This window comes from Schistocerca cancellata, chromosome 8 (genome assembly GCF_023864275.1).
Source record: "Schistocerca cancellata isolate TAMUIC-IGC-003103 chromosome 8, iqSchCanc2.1, whole genome shotgun sequence".
Classification (NCBI taxonomy): Eukaryota; Metazoa; Arthropoda; class Insecta; order Orthoptera; family Acrididae; genus Schistocerca; species Schistocerca cancellata.
This window is the reverse complement of record NC_064633.1, coordinates 251,427,106-251,442,469: the sequence shown is the minus strand read 5'-3', so window position 1 is coordinate 251,442,469 and position 15,364 is coordinate 251,427,106. Positions and strand designations below refer to the sequence as shown.

The following is a 15,364-nucleotide window of genomic DNA, read 5'->3' as shown; positions in this document are numbered from 1 at the left end:
GCATAGCTGCGTGTTGTTAGGCTACTGTAGGTAGAAATGAGCGACACCAAGAAGATAAATTAAGCCCATACAGCAAGAGACTTGGAGGCCGTACTGTGGGTCTTGTAGCCGCCATAATTGTTCGCCACACCCAAGCCTGCAGACTTTTTATAGTAAACTTACTTTTGTACAGCGTGAACCATTAATTTACAACGTTTTAATAATCACTCTTGAACTTTAAACAATGTGGTTCACCCTGTTATTTCATCTTAATTTTACACCTGCATAGTGTTCCTTCCTGGTGTTGGGTAAATCAGAGTATCGTATTTTACAGACTGATGAAGTGTCAAGTTAATAAAAAGAGGCACCATTTAAATTGTTTTTGTGTTTTCTTGACAATTACAAGTTTTCTTACGTAAAATTCAGAGTGCAGCCAAGTTACTGGAATCTGGTAAATGACTACACAGTTAGTTCAACGAATAATAGCTGTTGAAAGTAAATTCCAGTGATAAAGAGGTTTTCTTGAAGTTAAGTGATCAGTACAAAAAGTGTGTGCTTCAGTATCTAAGTATTTTAGTATCTAAGTTTTTTTATTACAGAAAATGATATTCTTTATGTCCCCGCTAGCCAAATTTTTTAGCTTCCCTGAAGTTATCTACTGGACTTTTTCTCCTTTTAAAACGTAATGTATAAGGGCGTGGTAGTCAGAAAGAATTCCAGTGTCTGCACTAACATTGTTTGCGTGGAGTAATACTAATTTGAAGAACCAAATTACACAGTAGGAAGAAAGCAGCAAATACTTCTGCTTTTCCAATACTCCACAATTTCATAGACTGGATAGGCTGCCGACCATTAGCACAAGTTTTAAACCACTAAATGAACTTGGTACTGAGTTGTACTAGCTTCAGTGAAATATTTTACATACTGTGTTTCTGTTTAATCGCTGGGTAAAATGTTGGGAAAAGAATTGAACAGTCTGACTTACTTATCCATTAGACACATCACGTTGTCAAATCCTGTAAAAAGGATAACTCTATTGATTAATAGTTCCTATTAGCAGGACTACCCTCGAATAGTGTACTTTAGTAGGAAACTAAACTAAATTTTAGTAAGAGGGTTATACGTGGCCTTTCCCGTAAAGGGACTATTTGTTCTGTTGGGGTAGAATATACGTGGCAACTTAGAGACAGGGTTTTCTGTTATTTAGGTAAAAGCATACTAAATTACAATAGCAGAGGTAAGGTTATAAACTGATAAGAGAAGACAGTGACAGATAGCTGATGACCATCCTGTTTAGCGCCCTAACCTACAAATCTTCAGCGTCATCAAAGCAGTGCCTACCCTGACAGACTCTGAGTTCTTAAACAGGACGCAGCATTGTCTCATAGCCTCACTTTTGCCAGTATCCTGGAGAACACGTAGCTTCGTCCATCACAGAGGACATCGCAACAGGCTCCAAGTTGGACATAGGTCTCACGAACGTGTAGAAGTAGTGAGGGACATTGGAAATGGAGCACAACGGTTACTATTAGTGAAACGTGAATAACATCAATCCCGCGATCGGAAGACAACTGCCAGCCTCCGTCTACTTGACACGGCGTGATGCTACTGCCTACAAGCAAGCAACACTTCATGCTGCAGATTTGTTCCTCATTGCCAGAACGCTGTAGGATTCAAAGTATCTGAACTTACAGTATTGTACATTAATATGACATATATCCTCTCTACGCCTTTACGACTGCTTAAAGTCTGTTGGAAATATATTTAATGAGATGTCTGAAAGTCTGTATAGGAATAGTAGTCCATTGCTTATCAAGAGCCGAAATAATCGAAGACACTGATGTCGATCTCTGGGATGTAGTGTGAAGTCGAGTTCTCAAGATTCTCCATTCGGTTCAGGTCGGTAGTCTGGCTAGACCCGTCCCGTTATTATGTAGAGACAATTGCTGCTTAATAAAAGGTTGCATTGTCGTGCTGATACAATCACCATCTATGAACTATTCCTCTGCTGTACACAGTACAAAGTGCTGTTAAATATATTCATAACCTTCCACTTCTAGCGTTTCTTAAATGCAGTGAGCAGACCGCAACAATACAGACATCCCCATACGCATCTTCCACACTACACTGATGGCGCTACATGTAATGGACGATAATATCCTCCACGAATTCGACAAACCATGGCCCCTTCATTTGACTGCCACTCGTTTCCAGTCATACGCAGTCCAAGTGGGATAGCTCTTTACACCACATCAAGCAGGATTAGCTACAGTAATGTATGGCTTATGAGGAGCTCTTGGACCACAGTACCGCTTTCTTTTAACTCACAGCACATGGTGAAAGTAAACAAAAGTTGCTGCAGTTGGTTTCCCAGGCCTAACAAGAAGCAGTGTCGAAGGAAGTTGGATGCTGAAGTACTGATGCCACGCGTTTGAAGTTCGTTTAAGATGTGGATTATGCGATAAGGAATACCACAATGGGCAGTTCAGTTGAGAGTGAATAAGAATTGCAGAAACATTTTGTTGGAACGAACAGTCTAACGAGTACAGAATAAGGAATGAGAGTAAGCCGAAGAAATACTAAAATACTGAGAGGTACCAGAAATGAGAATATCGAGAAGCTTAAAGTCAAAGTCTGTGATCACTACATTGACGAAGTACCCTGCAAGGAAAGTGAACCATGACGGACGACAAAATGAGGAAGCAATAAGCAGACTAGTACATGCGAAGAGGCGTTCCTGGCCAAATGTAGTCTGTTAGTGCCAACTGTAGGCCTTAATCTGAGGAAGAAATTTCTGACAATGCTCATTTTGAACATAGCATTGTACGTGCACAATAGTGACTCATGGACTGTGGAGAGAATGGAGCAGAAGAGCATCGAATCGTTAGTGATGTCGCGCTACAGAAGAATGTTAATATTTAGATGGACTGGTAATGAAAGGAATGAGAAAGGAACGTACGAAAAGCACTGACAAGAAGAAGGGACAAGTTGATAGGACATGTTTTAAGACAGCAGGGAATAGGCGACATGGTACTTGATGGAACCGTAGAGGAAACAAAGTAGAGAGAGACAGAGATTTTAATACATCAAATTAATAATGGAAGACGTGTGCAATAATTTCAGGAGAAAAGCTGGCAACGAAGAGTAACTCGTGGTGTGCCGTAACAAGCCAGCCAGCAGACTGATGACAAAAGTAAAGGTTCATGATTTGCTACAACCAACCGCCGCAGTGCTCGACGTTCGCTCTCCGTCATTACATGAGGAGCGCCTAGTTTTTTCCAGCCGTGCTCGATCCTTCGTTTTCCCACTTCACATTCACGTCACCAAAAGTCGACTCGCCCAGCCTTAGAAGTGTTGAAATGTACCTGATGGGTTTTTAGTTCGTTAGTCAGGCGACGTACACCGATTGTTGTTGTTGTGGTCTACAGTCCTGAGACTGGCTTGATGCAACTCTCCATGCTACTCTATCTTGTGCATGCTGCTTCATCTCCCAGTACCTACTGCAGCCTACATCCTTCTGAATCTGCTCAGTGTATTCATGTCTTGGTCTCCCTCTTAGATTTTTACCCTCCACGCTGCCCTCCAATACTAAACTGGTGATCCCTCGATGTCTCAGAACATGTCCTACCTACCGATCCCTTCTTCTAGTCAAGATGTGCCACAAGCTCGTCTTCCCCCCAATTCTATTCAATACCTCCTCATTAGTTATGTGATCTACCCATCTAATCTTCAGCATTCTTCTCTAACACCACATTTCGAAAGCTTCTATTCTCTTCTTGTCTAAACTATTTATCGTCCACGTTTCACTTCCATACATGGCCACACTCCATACAAATACTTTAAGAAACGACTTCCTGACATTTAAATCTGTACTCGATGTTAACAAATTTTTCTTCTTCAGAAACACTTTCTTTGCCATTGTCGGTCTTCATTTTATATCCTCTCTACTTCGACCGTCATCAGTTATTTTTCTCCCCAAATAGCAAAACTCCCTTACTACTTTAAATGTCCCATTTGCTAATCTAAATACCGATTGGTTCACGTTAAAGTCACTGAGTTAAGCTGACCGACCAATTCTACTGCTGCCGCTTCACTTCTGAAAACAGTAGTTCCCACCTTATTTATATCGGCGCGTCTGCATTTCGAGATATCTATTTGTCAGTTTCGCATTACATGTGTTGTCCGAATACTTTCGATAGGATGTATTTGTCTCTCTCATTCGTCTCAACCCTACAGTGGCATCTGTGACATTATTTTGTAACTTTTGTGACTCTTAATTTGTATTTCATACTTAATCACAAGTAAAATATGACAATGATTACTGGCGTTGCTGCCTCTAGATCACGGGGTCCCGGGTTCGATTCCCGGCCTGGTTGGGGATTTTCTCCGCCCGGGGAGTGGGTGTTTGTGTTGTCATCATCATCATTATCATCATCATCATCATCATCATCATCATCATCATCATTTGTGACAGTGACTAGATTGGACTGTGTAAAAAATTGGACTGTGAGAAGAACTGATATTAAGTACGGGCGCTTATGACCGCGCAGCTGGGCGCCCCACAAACTTACCATCATCATTATTGATTACTGGTCCATTATTTCCTCCCGACTTCAATAAGTAACATTCGTTTTCCTATTGGCATATAAATCAATAATACACAACACTTTTCAAATAACGAGTTAACGTTGAGTTCCTCCCATTGTTATGATATGATACGGATCTTACTGTTGACCTGCATTCCCGTGATAAGCTTTGGCTGAGCAATATTCAGATTGACTGATTGAATGACGCCTGTAAATGGGATCGGGTCAGATGCTTCGAAAGCAGCGTGGTGCAGCATAACGGTTTCCTACTGTAGGAGCACGTTGTGTGGCAGGTGAGGTGTACCACTACACGATATAAACAGTACTGACGGTAACAGCAGTTACGGGTCGAGATATCACTCCGTCCACAGGCCCTGGTGACACCATCGGTGTCGGCCGATAGCGGTGTCAGCCTCCGCTAAGGGCGTCATTGGACGAGCACACCGCTCTCCCGGCCGCTTTCAGTTTCAGTGATCTGCAGTCGCTACTGCTCGATCACGCAGCTCCTCAGTTGGCATCACGAGAATGAATTTGTGTCATTCCAGTCTTCTCACCAAGGAAAAATCACTGGCAGGGACGGAAATCCAACCAGGATCCTCCGCAAAGCTGGCGGAATGGATTGTCTATTTCGGCATATTTTGTAGAAACATGCTTAACAATTAACTGATATGAGTTGTGAAGCAATTCTTAGAATCTCCAGGCTTTTAAAACACTCTTTTAACGGAGCATCTGAAAGAGCTAGACAATGATATGTGCATCGCAAAATGGTTCAAATGGCTTTGAGCACTGTGGGACTTAACTTCTGAGGTCATCAGTCGCCTACAATTTAGAACTAATGAAACCTAACTAACCTAAGGACATCACACACATCCATGCCCGAGGCAGGATTCGAACCTGCGATTGTAGCGGTCGCGCGGTTCCAGACTGTAGTGCCTAGAACCGCTCGGCCACCCTCGCCGGCTTATGTGCATCGCAACCTATACGTCAACACGGACCTGATATTCATTTTTACTACTGAAAATAAATGTAACTACGTATATTTTCGCTTTTCTAAAATTACTTTACTGTAACCAATTATTAGTGTCCAGTAATTCCTTAGCATAGAGGATCCATATAATCACGCTCTTACGAATTGCTGTCTACACCAAACTACGGACCTTTCCCTATCGAAACAAACGTTTATATTTGAAACAATGTTTATTTTTTCTTCAGTTTTTTGAAATGTATATGAAACTACAATCTCACTAGTTTAATAAAAGTAACCACAAAATCATTGTAAACACATATACCTTTATGTACAAGGAGCTGCACAATTCACATTACGATCTCTAATAGATTGTAGAGGGGATTTAATGAAGAAATACGACATTGCAGTGCCTGTGTCAAACTGGTCACGATGCAAAGTTGCTTTGGACTTGCATATACAATGAATGTACGACTATCGCTCGTAGACACATGACTGACGACACATGGAAGTTTTGGTTTGGCCATGAGTCGTGCACGGATAGCCAAATGGTAAGGCGACTGTTCCCGGTAAGCAGGAAATCCTGGTTCGAGTCCCAGTCCGCTACTAATTTTCATTGTCATCATTCAATTCTGTGGCTGATGGATGTCCTTATTCGCAATTACGTATACATTTAATTTATTTGACAACGGCTGTAGTCGCCACAGCGCCTTTCCCTTTGGACATGCATACATGAGCAAAAGGAACTTCACATCGTAACCAGAATAACGCAGATACTGCAATATCGCATTTCTCTCCCGACACCGGGCAAGCGACTTCCAAGTACAACGTCTGACCTTTACTGGGATGTACATAATGGATGGACGAGTACAAGTCGTAGACGCGTGCCTGACGACATATGGAAGTTTGAGCCCGGCCGTTGTTCGTGGAAAGATAGCCAAATGGTAAGGCGACCGTTCGCAATAAGCGTAAAATCCGGCTTCGAGTCCCGCTCCGGCACAAATTTTCATTGTCTTCACTCCATTCTACAGCTGATGGTTGTCCTTATTCGCAATTGCGAGTACATTTAATGTGTTAGTGAAAAAATTTATGATGGCGATCACATGTCCGTAAATGCTCCGTTGCGATATAAAACAACTCTGAAAATTTAAACACTTTCAAATTCCCCGTTGCAGCATGCAAAAAGCGGAAACAATAAGCTCTGACCTGCATGATTTACAAGAGCCCACGGCGTGATCAATGTTTCGAGTAGGTCTACTTGTTGTCGGGCTCTCCTCTACGTGACGAAGGACGTCACCCTTCAAAGTTAAGAATTCGGTGTGTCCGTGGAGCACCACAGTCAATCCTCCTTGTTTGGAACGTACCGATTACTCGCTGTCGCTTTAGTATTAGGACGAAACTTTAATGTGGTATGACAACGTGTGCTCAAAGCATCGTCCACAACTGAAAGCGTGCAGCAGGAATTGTGAAGCATCTTGCACGTGATATATACATCATCTTAGAATGAAAGCGTGCAGCAGGAATTGTGAAGCATCTTGCACGTGATATATACATCATCTTAGAATGCTTGGGGGAGATCTAGAGACGCATATTTCACATACAAAAGTCCATGATTATTTTGACACGCCGGCCTCTGGTGGCCGAGCGGTTCTACGCGCTTCAGTCTGGAACCGCAATGTCCATGATTATTTTGACACGCCGGCCTCTGGTGGCCGAGCGGTTCCAGGCGCTTCAGTCTGGAACCGCACGATCGCTACGGTCGCAGGTTCGAATCCTGCATCGGGCATGGGTGTGTGTGATGTCCTTAGGTTGGTTAGATTTAAGTAGTTCTAAGTTCTAGGGGACTGATGACCTCCGATGTTTGTGATGTCCTTAGGTTGGTCAGATTTAAGTAGTGCTAAGTTCTAGTTGACTGATGACCTCCGATGTTAAGTGCTCAGAGCCATTTGAATCATTTGGTTAAGTCCCATAGTGCTCAGAGCCATTTGAACCATTTTTTTTTATTTTGACACAAGTGATTTTCAGAGACGGTGTTCGGAGTGCCGTATGAGGAATACAAGTTCCCTCAGTCCAATGGAACTCTTTTCGTGGGAAGAGGTGAAGTGTTTGCTGTATGTGGCATTCACAGCCGTTCTAGGAGAGCTGTCATCACGTTTCGCTGAAGCTGAAGCCATTACTCGAGCAACACCTGGTTGTTTTGAACGTGTTGGGGACTGATGACCTCCGATGTTTGTGATGTCCTTAGGTTGGTCAGATTTAAGTAGTGCTAAGTTCTAGGGGACTGATGACCTCCGATGTTAAGTGCTCAGAGCCATTTGAAGCATTTGGTTAAGTCCCATAGTTCTCAGAGCCATTTGAACCATTTTTTTTTTTTATTTTGACACAAGTGATTTTCAGAGACGGTGTTCGGAGTGCCATATGAGGAATACAAGTTCCCTCAGTCCAATGGAACTCTTTTCGTGGGAAGAGGTGAAGTGTTTGCTGTATGTGACATTCACAGCCGTTCTAGGAGAGCTGTCATCACGTTTCGCTGAAGCTGAAGCCATTACTCGAGCAACACCTGGTTGTTTTGAACGTGTTAGTGTAAACCGATGAAATTATTAGCAACATCTTCTAAACAGCATTCATCACACACCAGTCTTAACGCCGTCTCTGAAAATCACTAGTGTCAAACCCATTACGGACCACTAGCGGGGAGATTGTGCCTTTTTGCTTCACAAGAAACTATTTATTTTTATCTCGTCTAAAAACTGTAAGGTGTTGTACACACGCTTGTTAACACCTTGTATGTTACACAACACTGGGGTTCTCAAGAATTGCTTCCTCCAATTAAAGCCTATGGTTGATACCAGAGAACTTCTCTTAGCCAACAATGCCCTTTTTGCCAGTTCTAGTCTGTTTTTATGTCCTCTTGGTTCCGCTCGATATGGGTCACTTTCCCGCCTAGCTAGCAGAGTTCCTTGACCACATTTCATCGGCAATCCTTTCGTTAAGTTTCTTGTAGTTTTCATTTCTCTACTTGTCGTTACTTTCACCTTTCTTCGATTTACTCTTAATCCATAATCTATACTGATTGGGTTGTTCGCTCCATTCAGCAGATACTGTAATTCTTCCTTTTCTTCCCGTCATTACTTCTTCGATGTATAGATGGAACAGTAATGGCGAAAGACAACATCCCTGTCATAACACCACTTTTCAATCCGTGCACTTCTTTCTTGGTCACCCACTCCTATTACTCTCTTTTGGCTCTTGTACATACCGTATATTATCCGTCCTCCCTTACAGCTTATTCCAATTTTCTCAGAATTCTGAACATGTTGTACCTTTTGACACTGTCGAATGCTTTTCCAGTACTAAGCCTATGCCGAATTCAACCGATGTCAACGAGTCCGCGGTCAGAAAATTAATTTTGAAGAAATTGGTACATCTTTAGGTCGTAAGTTTAGACATGCATGTAAGGGTGGAAAAAATCCGATTAATAGGGAATAGGAGTAGTATGATCGCAAAAGAACGACAATACAAGAGTTTGGCAATATGTTGTACATCGCGTGGTGCAATAATTCCCAAACATGAATAATACACAGAGTGAACCAAAATTCATGGACTCTGACTCCACAGCGCGATTTCTTGTTTACTAGCAGTACAAAAATATCTACTACAAAATTTCGTCTCGTGATTGTTTTAGGTCGCAAATGGAAGTCAAAGTAAAGCAGTTTGCCAACTTTAACCGCATCTATTAGAAGTATTTCGTTTTGCATTCTACAGCTCTGCTCCCAATTGCTATACTGGGTAGAATTTTGTGTTAGAATACTTGATGTAGATTCCGGAACTGCTTGTAAATTTTTTATATCAGATTCCTAGTTTCAAATTCCATGATACGGCCCTGGTTTCTTCATTACTGTACATCAGTTAAAGCAGGTCGTTTACAAAAGACTTGAACTGGTCTAGTATGGGAGAGTACTGTATCATGGAAGTACCAAATTATAGTACTTTAATACAAGTTTGTACTACGTCTTGAATGGTAGTGTTTACTATATGTGTGCTGCCATCATTTTCTGAAGTTATGAAAATTATTCCGAAAAACTAAGATTTTTATTTACTGTTCTAAGGCGCAACATGGTCACATACCTAAAACCAGCCGGCCGGAGTGGCCGTGCGGTTCTAAGCGCTACAGTGTGGAACCGAGCGACCGCTATGGTCGCAGGTTCGAATCCTGCCTCGGGCATGGGTGTGTATGATGTACTTAGGTTAGTTAGGTCTAAGTAGTTCTACGTTCTAGGGAACTAATGGCCTCAGAAGTTAAGACCCATAGTGCTCAGAGCCATTTGAACCATTTTGAACCTAAAACCACACACTCTATTCAAATTTAAAGGTATCTCATTCGCAAAAATCTTGAAAGTCTTTACTTTACAGGCTATATGTTACATTAATACACTGCTACACACTAGTAGTCGGTAAGCGAAATCAAATTAAGAAGTAGCATGATCAAAAGTTGGTTTTATTACAAGTTTTAAATGTTTTGAAATTTCCATTTTCAAGCTGCGGAAAATTGTTAAGACGGAAATATCTAGTGTTCCGTATTAGAAGAGATCGTTCCGTTTCAGTATGATTCACGACCGATGAAACGTGTTTTAACCGTCCGTACGTAATATTTTACTACACACGTATATAAATTGAAGTCAGCATAAAATACTGTAAACGAAGAATTACAGTATTTTTCAAATAGCTATAATACATTACACAGCACTTAAATTTATAAAAGTTTAGCCAATGAGAGAAGAGAATCCTCTAAAAAATGGTGCTACAGAAGAATGATGAAGATTATATGGGTGGACAAGGTAACTAATGTGGAGGTACTCAACAGAATTGGGGAGAAAAGAAATTTGTGGTACAAGATGACTAGAAGAGGGATTGGTTGATAGGACACATTCTGAAACATCTAGGGATCATCAATCTAGTACTGGAGGGAAGGTTGAGGGTAAAATTCGTGGAACGAGACAGAGAGATCAATACAGTGAGCAGTTTCAGAAAGATGATAGGTTGTAGTAGTTAATCGAAGATGGAGAAGCTGTCAGAAGATAGAATAGCGTGGAGAGCTACATCAAACAAGTTTTGCGAATGAAGAGTACAAGAACAACAAATGTGTAGAACTCAGTATATTTCCAAATGCTCCACAGACCACAACCACATGTGTCACAACAACAAACACCGTAGGAAATGCCCGAATTTGATTGTGATCAACATTAAAAATCTACTTGCATGACATGTGGCGTTTCATAAACTGTGTACTACAAGAATACTAAGCAGATCAAAATTACACCTAGACTTGCAGTCGAGCTGGCGATTTCCAGGATAACTCTATCCATTCCACTAACCAGCGTCGTTATATTTACTGAATGAATTGTGGGCAATGATTATAGTGCTGCCAAACTGTCATTCTCTGAACTCCATATTTGCCCGCACACATACACTCCAAGAAAGTTTAGAGACATTTTTGTACTATTAGTTGCAGGCACTCAGCGACTCTTGTTTCGCCCTGTTTAAGGTCCGCTACTTGCATATTAACGAAGTTACAACTTTCTGAATTTTATGTCGTTGCATAAATAGTTATTTAGCTGATTTCATAAATTCTCGAATGATTATGTGTCTCTTTTTATGTATGAACCTGGCCGAAAATGATTAAGGCAAAGTGAAGTGCTGATGCGATTGTATCGTAAAAATAAACGTTTACAAAAATTGAAACAACACATTGTATTATTTTTATTCGTATGGTTCACTAGATTTTTCCAGTTTACGCTGTTTCGACTGCTTATGTGTCTAGCATGGGAGACGATTTCGTGTAACATCTAGTGATGTGTACATAAGGTACAGGAGTTGGAAAAATACGGAAACACAAAGGAAGAAACACATAACCATGCTTAATACGATGGAGGGGAGCCGCTGGCATTCAAAATAGCTTCCAATCGTCTCGGTATGTATGGTTTTCTCGGGAGTCGTTTGCCATCCCTCCAGCAAAGTAGTCACAACTTCGGGAAACGGTGATGGAAATGGTTTATGATTACACGCCATGCTCTCCAAAGTATACTACGCAGACTTACTAATACTGACACCTGATGACTACGGTGTCCAGGGTAGATACGACAAATCATCCTTATGCTCTCGAAACCAGTGCGGGACTATGAGAGCTGCTGCGAACAGGGAACCTGTAATCTTGGAACACATCTTTACCTTTTGAGAACAAACATTGTACCCTGTGATGGACATGATTCTCCAAAATGGTCACATAATAAATGGCACTAATGCGATCTTGCACAGTAACTATGGGACCCTTGAAATACCGAGATATCATCTGTCAAAATCATCACCGAACCCCCGTCATGTTTATCTCCAACTGGGCCAGAAGTTGAAAACACTATGAAACTAAATTCATTCTACTGAATGATTTTCTTTAGCTTCTCCATAGCGTAGGTGTTCTGGCTTCACCAAAACATTTTTCTGTTAGGAGAATTTGTATCATTAGTGCGTGTTTTGGAAGTCGAGGTTGCCCTTCCGTGCTCTTTCGTCACTATTCTCTTCCAAGACCTTGCCTTACTATCACCTACCAGATACTTCCCTCCCCGTTGTGACTTGTTGGATGATGCTTTTCCCGTATACGATATAAGTGTTCGATATAGTGCCTTTTGAAACAGCAAACACTTTGACTACCTTGTTTATGGAAATACCCATCATAAGACGGCGAACACTTTGCCCACGTTCAAATTCACCTTGGCTCTATCATCATGCAAAAGACTATAAATAACCACGACTGACACTTGATACGTTCTGAGGACTTCAAACAGGTGCCGTTCGTAGCAAGATATACTGAAACGAAAAAAAAGAAAAAAAACTAATCGGTATATGCAAGGGTATTCATATACAGAGATATGTAAACAGGCAGAACACAGTGCAGCATTTAGCAATGCCTCTATAACACGAGTGTCTGCTGCAGTTGTTAGATGGGTTATTGCTGCTACAATGCCAGATTATCAAGATTTGAATGAGTATGAACGTGGTGTTATAGCCGGCGCACTAGTATTGGTACACAGTATCTGCGGGGTAGCGATGAAGTGGGGATTTTCCCTCACGAGCATTTCACGAGTGTAACGTGAATACCAGAAATACGTTTAGACATCAAATCTTCAACAACGCAGCAACCGGAAAAACACCCTGCAAGAATGGGAGAACGACGACTGAAGAGAATCGTTCAACGTAATAGAAACGCAAGCCTTCCGCAAATTGCTGCAGATTTCAATGCCGGACTATCAACAAGTGACAGCGTGTGAACCATTCAACGAAACATTATCGAGATGGACATTTGGAGCCGAAGGTCCACTCGTGAACCTTTCATGACGTCACGACACAAACCTTTACGCCTCACTTAGACTCGTCAACACCGACACTGGACTGTCGATGATACTCTCTTAACGACATGGTCGTAGTCGTAAAACCAGTTTCCGTCAGATCACTGGATTTAAGTGTTGTCGAGCTCGGCTAGCATTTGGTTTGGCGAGCTTCTTGGTCTGCCGAACGCTGGTCATAAGTGGGATCAGTCCTTGTGAAGCCTAATGGCGCACTGCTTGACTAAGAAGTAGCTCCTGTAGTCACTAAAATTGACAACGACCGGGAGAGAGGTGTGTTGATCACATACCCATCTAAATCCACAATTCTGTGACTCCTATCGGCTGAGGACGACATGGCGGTCAGCCGATACCGTTGGGTCTTATGAGGCCTGTTCGGATGGATTATGTTGCTACAGTAATGATCATCTCGATGGTATGGCGAATGAGTGGATCCTCCGTGATACGTTGTCCGAAATTGAGAATCAAGCATGTACCACACCTCGCAGGTGGCACTTCTCAATTCACACAGTATATTCCTTCCTGCGACTACAAAATAAAAGTTTAAACTGGTTCCAAGTAGGCTCTATGGGATTCATTCATGCCTGTTTCATGTCTTCAAGTCTATAGGTCGTCCCATTTGTTGATTATAACGGTAGATCAATAAGTAATAGAACACATTTTGTCTCGGCCAGCTTCGGTTGCAAACATTGTGGATTTTGACGTGGAACATAACGTTAATACTCGTGCTTCAGCCACTATAGTTTCATGATGTGGCGGCGCTAGAAGTAGCCTTAAACGGGGCGTCTGCAACGGATGAGCTGTCACTGAGTTTCTCTTTTCGTGGAAAAGCAAAGCGTCGCAGATATTCATAGGTGCTTGCAGGATGCCTATGCAGACCTGGCAATGAACAAAACCACGATCAACCTTTGGGCGAGGCATCTGTCATCATTGAAACAATTTCGCTCAATCCTGTCAGTTCTCCTACGTGCGGGCGGGCCGCACACAACTGTGACTCATGTAATATTGCACGTGGGGATTTTTATTCAACGTTATCAACACATCACAATAAAACACCTCGCTGCCCAATTGGACGTCTCTTTTGGTAATGTTGACACCTCGCCCACCAGTCGGGGTACTCAGAGGTGTCCGCCCCCTAGGTTCTTCGCCGCCTAACAGAAGAATATAAACACCAACGAAGGACCATCTGTGTAGAACAGCTTACGAGTTAAGAGACTGATCGTGACAATTTCCTGTCGAACATCTTCACAGGCTATGATATTTGGGTTCATCTGTACGAACAGGAAACAAAATAGCAGTCCATGAAGTTATGCCATACGACCTCTCCTCAAAGAAGAGAAAGTCCAAAGCAACATCACCAAGTGGTAAACTGATGGTGACGATCTTCTGGTACACTGAAAAGGTTATTTTGTTTGACGTCCTCATTCACTGAGCAACGATCGACTCTCAAGTGTATTGTGTGCCTCCCTTAGCAAATTGAAGAAGCAACTTAATCCCTTTCGTCGCCAGAAAAATGCAAACTACTTCTCCTTCTCAAAGACAACGCAAGGCTTCACACTAGCCTGCCTACCCGGGAGAAACTCAGAATGCTTCACTGGACTCTTCTCCGTTATCCACCACACAGCAGGATTTAGAACCTTCCGACTTCCATCTGTTTGTCCCAATGAAGGATGCTTTACGCTGGAAGTAGTACATGGATGATGGGGAGGTTATTGATTCAGCAAGACACTGGATCCGATGTCGACCAATAGACAGGTAATGTGGGGGCATAGAGGTGCTACCTGTAGGGTGGCAGAGGGTCGTCGTATTGAACAAAGACTATCTTGAAAAATAGGTATTTATAGGCAAAACAGCAGGAAATAGTAAGATGTATTGGGATCCTGAATAAAATTAACCCGCTTCCAAGACACAAATTATGTTGTTTGCTTTTCGAACACCCCTCGTAGTATCGTCATGAAAGATGACACTGTGGTGAAAGGACTGTATCATTGTGAAAGATATAGAGGGCGTTGAGTGAGCAGAGAATTACCCCACTTCACTGCAACTAGCACGACGTCATCATGACGTGCATGTGCATATCAGACAAAATATTGCGCCATAATCTAAGGAGGCAATTAAAAATTAAAATAACTTTTCCAAACTTCGTCGGTATATGCTTCGGTATATTGATTTTAACGTTGTGAAGTCTCGTAGTGATCTAATGAATACGTTTCTGTAAATATATTATTTAAAAAAAATAACCTGCGCTAATTAATGCAGCTAGAAACCTAAAAGCTGTTCAGTATATGTAGATGTATGTCACAATGAAACAAGTCTGAACTTCATCGGATCAATATTTTGGTCAAGATTGGCGCTTTTGCGAAAGTTTGAAGGGGTTAAATTTTAGACTTAGAAAGATGAAAAGCTAACAAAAGCTAAAGAAGTGTAATGGAATGTAT

At 41.8% G+C, this 15,364-nt stretch overlaps 1 protein-coding gene across 1 annotated transcript in view; it reads right to left on the bottom strand.

Annotated features, from left to right (window-relative positions):
- LOC126095496 (furin-like protease 2) overlaps nucleotides 1–15,364 on the bottom strand; it is a 707,292-nt gene that overhangs the window by 2,801 nt on the left and 689,127 nt on the right. The gene's annotated exons all lie outside the window — the stretch shown is intronic.